Consider the following 8439-nt stretch of genomic DNA (forward strand, 5'->3'; position numbering starts at 1 on the left):
ACTTTTGGCCATGTTAGGCCCATTCGGTGCTATTTGTGGGTACTCTATCGGTACTTTTGGCCATGTTAGGCCCATTCGGTGCTATTTGTGGGTACTCTATCAGTACTTTTGGCCAACTTAGGCCAACTCAGTGCTACTTGTGGGTACTCTATCGGTACTTTTGGCCAACTTAGGCCAACGCGGTGCTATTTGTGGGTACTCTATCGGTACTTTTGGCCAACTTAGGCCCATTCGGTGCTATTTGTGGGTACTCTATCGGTACTTTTGGCCAACATAGGCCAATTGGGTGCTACTTGTGGGTGCTCTATCGGTACTTTTGGCCAACTTAGGCCAACTGGGTGCTATTTGTGGGTACTCTATCGGTACTTTTGGCCAACATAGGCCAATTGGGTGCTACTTGTGGGTGCTCTATCGGTACTTTTGGCCAACTTAGGCCAACTGGGTGCTATTTGTGGGTACTCTATCGGTACTTTTGGCCAACTTAGGCCAACTCAGTGCTTCTTGTGGGTACTCTATCGGTACTTTTGGCCAACTTAGGCCCATTCGGTGCTATTTGTGGGTACTCTATCGGTACTTTTGGCCAACTTAGGCCAACTCAGTGCTACTTGTGGGTACTCTATCGGTACTTTTGGCCAACTTAGGCCAATTGGGTGCTCTTTGTGGGTGCTCTATCGGTACTTTGGGACATATTATGTCCTTCGGGTGAACCTTCTCGATACCTCATGGGTACTTGTGGCCAACTTAGGAAAATTCAGTGCAACCTATGGGCCTTTGGAAATTGTTCCAACACTTTGGACTTAGAAAATTTTCTGGACTTAGAAAATTTTTTGGACTTAGAAAAATTTTCAACTTCTGTATCTTCTTCATCATGTTCCATTTTGTGGGACTTAGAAAATTTTCTGGACTTAGAAAATTTTTTGGACTTAGGAAATTTTTCAACACTTGTAAAATTTTTGTTCCTTCTTTGAAGAAGAATACTTTCCACTATTAGCTTCTTTCTCTTTTTCTTCTTAGTTGTCTTCTTATTTTCGGTCCGAGAGCGCCGACACTTGTAAAATTATCTAAGTCCGAAGACTTTTGGAATGAACCAAAAGTCAACGAACACAATACATCAACCCTATCAACATCAAGTGGCAACCCGAAGGAAGCGCAGCGGCCAGCCCATGTACAACGCGAAGTTGTAGCATGCAACCAACCAACCGCTAACCTCCAACGGCACTCAATGTATTCGTTACACATGGGCGCACCTGCACCACACTGTCGTGACCATCCAACGAGCCGTCGGTTCGGTCGTGTGTTACAAGCACCCCATCACATAGGCATAGAGTCACCACACAGTGTTCTTCAACACTCTCGTCACATGGTGCAAGTCACGGTACGCACCACCAATGTGCACTGGTTGGCCAATTCCAGCACACACGGGGCGCGCACGCGCAAGCACTAACCACCAAGCATGGGTCGCCTGAGAGGATCGATGCGAACGCATCTCTACAACTTGAAGCTCCCAGCCTGTAGTCCCGTCGTTTGCGGGCGGTCGTAGGTGTCGAAACTAGTGATATCCACAGTCGGCAAGCTCGTCCACCGGTGTTCCCAACATGTATGGTACTAACACGTGCAGCGCGAACCCGCCCTTTGCGGCCTAGTAGTAAGCGGGGATGAGACGCCAGTGTGCCAATGGACAGCACGGACGGTTCTCGGAGGGTTGTTAGGCCCGCTAGCTTACGACCACCTAATGGGTATAAGAAGCGCTATCAGCTCGGATTGGATACGACCTTAGAGGCGTTCAGGCATAATCCAGCGGACGTAGCGTCATACCATAGTCCGTTCGAACTAGTATTGAGCCAGTGGTCCGTACCTGTGGTTCCTCTCGTACTGCACAGGAATTCCGTTAAGATAGCGACAAACAATGCACACCAGTAGGGTAAAACTAACCTGTCTCACGACGGTCTAAACCCAGCTCACGTTCCCTTGAAAGGGTGAACAATCCTACGCTTGGTAAATTTTGCTTTACAATGATAGGAAGAGCCGACATCGAAGGATCAAAAAGCCACGTCGCTATGAACGCTTGGCGGCCACAAGCCAGTTATCCCTGTGGTGACGTTCGAGCAGTCGAGCACTTTAGACGTGTCTTCCGTGCGCTCCGCAAATTTGGCGAAAATTTTGTGAAAATATTGTACAGAAGGCGTTTACTTCGTGTATAATCGATCATTTAAGTGGAAAACTGCGATATTTTGGTGAAAACCGGACGAAAATCGGGTTAAAATTAGCGATTTTATATAGTGCCCCTGAGTGCCCCAATAGCGAAAACCGGATGAAAATTGGACGATTTTTGATAAAAAAGTGCAGTGCAAAAAAGTGCGTGTGGTGCTACCGCTGGGGCACGTGGTCGTGGAAGCCGGTTTTATTACAAAACCCTGAATAACTCGGCCAATTTTCGGTCGATTTGCCCGCGGTTTTCACTGTTGGACTTGTTTTAGTGTGTGCAACACGAATCCGCAATAAAAAATTGGAAAATCGCGAAAAAATTTTTTGACATTTCTTCGATTTTCCAAATACGACCCAGCGGACAAAAATCGATTGACAGGCAGTTCCCAGGTGACAAATTTTGAATTTGGTCAGTACTGCACGAAAACTGCTCGAATTGCGGAAGGTGGCTAGAAAATTCGGGGAAGTCGAGTAGGGTGCGCTACTGCTCGAAACTGGTCGATTCGACCACTTCCTTCGAAATCAAAACTGCTCGAATTTTTCGAAATTTCCGGAAACGTTCAGAAAAATTCGGAAACGGTCCTGATAAATCGTGGAACGATCTAACGGGACGAAACACCACCTCTCTGAACGATTTTACTGCTCGAATACCATTTCTGCTGAGGTGGTTCTCACGGGGCAGTCCGCTGCTGGCGTCCTCCCGTGAGGAGGAGTAAATCCAGCTTTAAAGCGCGGGAACGGTCGGAAAGTGTCTTTCGACCATGACGGAGCCACGCACGCTCCGGACGAGGCAGGGCAGTGTGGATCAGGCCAGGTCCACAGTAAGCCGACCATCGACATCTACGGAGCCTCGTGTGCTGCTCACGAAGCTGGCAGAAACAAAAACTAGCGAGCAGCGACAGGCGGAATTAACGGCAGTAATTGAGCGGTTCCAGGAGCAAGTTGGGGCCCTCACTGCCGAGGTGACGATGCTGCGGGTACAGCTGCAGGAAAGCGAGCGTCGTTCTGAGCAGCAGCAGAAGACGGCGGAGCAGAGGGAGCAGGACCTGCGTGGGGACTTGGCTTTTTTGAGAACGATGCTGCATGAGGAGCGCCAGGCGATGCAGGCGCTCATAGCGCAGACGTTTGGCGTAACCACGCAAAGTCAAGCGCAGCAGCAGCACGGTGAGCAGCAGCAGCAGCAACAACATCATCGCCTGCAGCAGCAGCAGCAGCGACAGCAGGGTGCGGTGACGGCTTCGGTGGTGCCGTCTCCGGACCAGGAAGGCGGCTCCTGGGCTGGGGTGGTGAGCCGTAAGTCGGCACGTCAACCGGCACGCACGCAGCAGCTGCAAAAGCGGCAGCGGCAGCAGGGGCTGCAGACACGACAGCAGCAGCAGCAGTGGCAGCAGGAGCCGCAGCAACTGCAGCAGCAGCAGGGATCGGGCATGGAGACGGCTACGGTGGTGCCGTCTCTCGACCACGAAGGCGACTCTTGGACAGAGGTGGTGCGCCGTAAGCCGGCACGCCAGCAACCGGGCCGGCAGCAGCAGCAGTGGCAGCAGCGGCAACAATCGCATCAACAACAACCGCGTCGATTGGCCCCACGAAGCCAGGCTGCTAAGCCGAAACAGAGCAGGCCTGATGCCATCGAGGTTGCTCCGGGAGAGGGGCAAACGTGGGCAGATGTTTACCGGCTGGTGCGAACGGCACCAGAATTGGAAAAAATCCAGCAGGCGCTGGGAGTAGGACGGCGGACGACGCGTGACCGACTGGTCATGGACATCAAGGAGGGCGAGAATGCTCAAGAAATCATTGAGCTGGTGCAGGAAGTCTGCACGAAAGCGGAAACTCCATCGTCCGCACGCCTGGTAACTGAGACGGTGGAAATGAAATTCGTCGAGGTCGACCCTTTAGCGGAAGCCTTGGACGTGGCGAAGGCGGTAGAAGGTTTGACGCTGGAGAAGGTGTCGGAGTCTGCCGTCCATCTGACGGAGTTCTGGAATGGCACGCAGGTGGCCTATGTGCGAGTGTCGGCCAGGGCGGCGGAGAAGCTGGACCAGCAGTATGTCAGAATCTCGCACACGTCCTGCCTGGCAACGAAGGTTCCACCACCAACGCGGAACCAGCTGCGATGCTACAGGTGTCTGGAATACGGACACAGGAAGGTCACCTGCAAGAGCGAGAAGGACCTTTCAACAGCCTGCTTCCGCTGTGGCCAGCCGGGTCATGTGACCCGAACCTGTGTAGCAAACATCAGTTGTGCGGTCTGCAAGGGTCCGCATCGGGTGGGACATCCGTCCTGTCCTCGACATTAAAGGTCCTGCAAATTAACATCGGGCGTAGCAGATCAGCGCAGGACCTGATGCTGCAAACGGCACGCGAGCAGGGAGTGGACGTCGTCATTGCCTGCGAATTATACAAGCCGCCGCGGGACAACGGCAGATGGGTGGTGGACGAGGCGCAGAGTGTGGCAGTAGTAGCCACCGGGGCGTACCCCATTCAACGCTTATGGGAATGCGCTCATCCCGGGCTGGTGGTGGCCACAGTGGCAGGGGTCACATTTGCAAGCTGCTACGCCTCGCCGAACTTCGGGTTAGCGGACTTCGAGGCCTATCTTGGGGCCGTGGAGATGGCCTTGGTGGGACATCAACATCTGGTGATGGCTGGTGATCTGAACGCGTGGAACACGGACTGGGGGAGTGCCCGCACAACATCCAAAGGGCACACGCTCAAGGGCGTAATCGAACACCTGCAGTTGGAGATTCTCAACCGCGGCAACATGCCCACTTTTAAGGGCAACGGGGTTGCGCGAGAGAGTATCGTGGATGTTTCGTTTGCGAGTCCATCGGTCGCACTAGCGGATTCCTGGAAGGTCAGTCAGCGCTACTCCTACAGTGACCACCGGTATGTGGAGTTTTCCGTGGGCGTTCCTGGAGCACGGACCACACAACGGCAGCGTGCGCTTCAACATCAAACGATGCAGCAGTCTAGTGGTGAGGGCATCGCGCAACATGCGGGAGTACGCTGGAAGACCTCGCTATTCAACAGGGAGCGATACCAGGAGGCGATTGCGGATTGTCGGCTAGCCGAAGCAGACACACCTGACGCGCTGATTGGAGCGTTAACTTCAGCTTGTGACAGGACGATGGCGAGAGTGGGCCCGGCGAAATTCCATCAGCCGCCGAAGCTCTATTGGTGGACCCCGGAACTGGGGCTCTTGCGTCGTGAGTGCGAGGAGGCCGAGGAGAGGCTCGGGGTTGCCACGCAGTTAGCAGATCGCGAGGTGGCAACGGCTCGACTTCATGACCTTCGCAGGCAGCTGCAGCGCGGAATTCAGGAGAGCCGGAACGAGAAGCTTCAGGAGTTGATCGACGGAGTCGATAGTGATGTCTTTGGGCTTGGTTACAAGGTGGTGTTGGCCAAGCTGCGAGGCCGTACCCCGCCGGAGACGGATCGATCGGTACTGGAGCCGATTGTGGATGCTTTGTTTCCGCTGCATCCCCCATTTGAGTGGCCGGTCGTCGAGAGAGCGGCTGACGAGGAGAGGCTTCGCCCTGTTACGGAAGCGGAGGTTCTGGCATTGGCAGAGCGAATGGCTCCATCCAAAGCGCCGGGTCTGGACGGTCTACCGAACGCAGCAGTGAAAACCGCGATCCGAGAGCACCCGCAGGCGTTTGTGCGGGTGTTTAACGACCTTTTGGAACGCGGTGAGTTCCCGCGGTCTTGGAAGGAGGCAAGGCTGGTGCTCGTGACCAAACCGGGCAAGCCGCCGGGCGACCCATCGGCGAGCCGACCACTGCTCCTGGAGGGAGCAGTTCCCAAGCTGTTCGAGAAGTGCATCCTCGAGCGTCTCAATGAACACTTGGAGGACAGTGTTGCCCCTCAACTGTCGCCAGAGCAGTACGGGTTTCGTCGTGGGAAGTCGACCATACAGGCCATCCAGCGAGTGATCGAGCGAGGCGAGTACGCGCGATCGTTTCATCGTACGAATGGACGCGATCCTCGGTGTCTGGTGGTGGCAGCGCTAGATGTCCAGAACGCGTTCAACTCGGCAAGTTGGAGGGCAATTGCGGCGGCACTGCGGGAGAAGAACGTCCCAGCCGCGCTACAGAGGATACTGCGAAGCTATTTCTCTGAGCGCGAGCTTGTATACGAGACCAGCGAGGGACCAGTTCGCAGACCGGTGTCGGCAGGGGTACCACAGGGTTCCATCATAGGTCCTACATTGTGGAACACGTTGTATGACGGAGTCCTGCGGCTGGCGTTTCCGGATGGTGTTGAGGCGATCGGATTTGCCGATGATCTGGTGGTGCTGGCAGGTGGCACGACGCCGCAGACAGCGGCTCAGTCTGCTCAGGAGGCCATTGTTATGATTGGAGCGTGGATGGCGGAACGGCACCTCAAGCTGGCGCCCGCAAAGACCGAAATCATCATGGTGTCCACTATGCGGCAAGGGTACCAGCAGCCAACGGTGGCCATCGAGGGAGTACAGCGACAGCCGACGCGGTGCCTCAAGTATCTGGGGGTGGTTCTGCACGACCATCTGCTGTGGACTCCGCATGTCGAATACGCAACGGCGAAGGCGCTCCGTGTGGCGAAGGGGATCTCCCGGCTGATGCAGAATCACGGGGGCCCAAAAGGAGCGAAACGTCGACTTCTTTCATCGGTGGTGGATTCGACGCTGCGGTATGCTGCCCCGGTGTGGCACGAGGCTACAAACGTTCGGCGGTGCAGCAGGCTACTTAAGCGGGTACAGGCGCAGTACGTGAGGCCAGTCGCCAGGACATTCATATCGGTCAGGTATGAGGTCGCTACGGTCCTGGCGAGCGTTATTCCGATCTGTTTACAGATCCGGGAGGACGCCCGATGTCACCATCAGCATCAAGAAACTGGCTCTCCTATGCACCAGCTGCGGATTGAGGAGCGTGCGGCCACTCTGCGACAGTGGCAAGCAGAGTGGGATGCACTGGCGCCGGCCAGTCGTTTCACTACATGGGCGCACCGGGTGATTCCGGACATCGCGGCGTGGAAGAACCGTCGGTTTGGGGAGATGACTTTTCATCTCGCCCAAGTCATCTCAGGCCACGGATTCTTCCACAAGTATCTACACGTGCAGCACTTCTCTCCATCACCGGACTGCGCGCGGTGTCCGGGAGTAGCTGAGACGGCGGCCCATGCCTTCTTCGATTGTCCGCGCTTCGCGGACGTGCGGATTGAGGTGTTGGGCGAACGAGAACAAGAGGTCATCACTCCGGATAATCTGCAAGCTTTCCTGCTGAGCAGCAGGGAAAATTGGAGTGCGGTGTGCGAGGTGGCGAAGCGCATCACGACGGCTCTTCAGCAAGACTGGTACGTGGAGCGATCGAGCAGCGCACATGAAGAAATGACGGCGGCGGCCCGACGGCTGGACACGGCGCACGAAGATGTGGTTGCAGCGCGCAATGACCGGCGAAACGAGGCGCGGCGGCAGCTAACGGTGGAGCGACGCCTGGCTCGAGGCGAGCCTCCTCCTCCCACTCATCCGGATGGGCGACTTCTCAGCGAGGAAGAGATTAGAGAGCGGGAAGAACGACTGCGTATAGGGCGTGAGAAGGTGCGCCGGCACCGGGCAAGGCGAAGACTCGCAACTAGTGTAGCACCGACGTGCACCGATTACCTTGTGGCGTTATTCGGGGCGGGTGCGTTTGAAGATCAGTAGCGATATCTAATAAATAAAACGGCGCGTTGGGGCCCCTCAGTTGATCCCTCGCGGGTAGGCTGAAGTGGGTGGGCTTGTGGGCTGGGATGGGGTACAAAATTGTTGTATATTTCATCCGGTCAATAAACAAGCATTTTCATAAAAAAAAAAAAAAGCCAGTTATCCCTGTGGTAACTTTTCTGACACCTCTTGCTAAAAACTCGTTATACCAAAAGGATCGTAAGGCCAAGCTTTCGCTGTCCCGGCGTGTACTGAACGTTAGGATCAAACCAGCTTTTGTCCTTATGCTCAACGGGTGGTTTCTGTCCACTCTGAGCTGACCTTTGGACACCTCCGTTATCGTTTTGGAGATGTACCGCCCCAGTCAAACTCCGCACCTGGCACTGTCCATGACGTGGACCGAGAGGTTTATTCAGATGTCTTCGAGCCAAGCGGCACCAGAAACCGGAGAAGCGAAGGCGATCGGCGCAAACGGTCGAACGGCGACAGAACACGCGGGACGGACCGACGTGCGCACGCTTGAACCCTTGCGGGCCACGGCGGCGGTCGGCGCC

General features: G+C 55.2%; 1 pseudogene; it reads right to left on the minus strand.

The window, feature by feature from the left end:
* Window positions 1-8011: 8011 nt before the first annotated feature.
* Window positions 8012-8439, minus strand: part of LOC125773251 (large subunit ribosomal RNA) — a 3546-nt pseudogene continuing 3118 nt past the window's right edge.

The sequence above is a fragment of the Anopheles funestus genome (genome assembly GCF_943734845.2).
Source record: "Anopheles funestus chromosome X unlocalized genomic scaffold, idAnoFuneDA-416_04 X_unloc_25, whole genome shotgun sequence".
NCBI lineage: Eukaryota > Metazoa > Arthropoda > Insecta > Diptera > Culicidae > Anopheles > Anopheles funestus.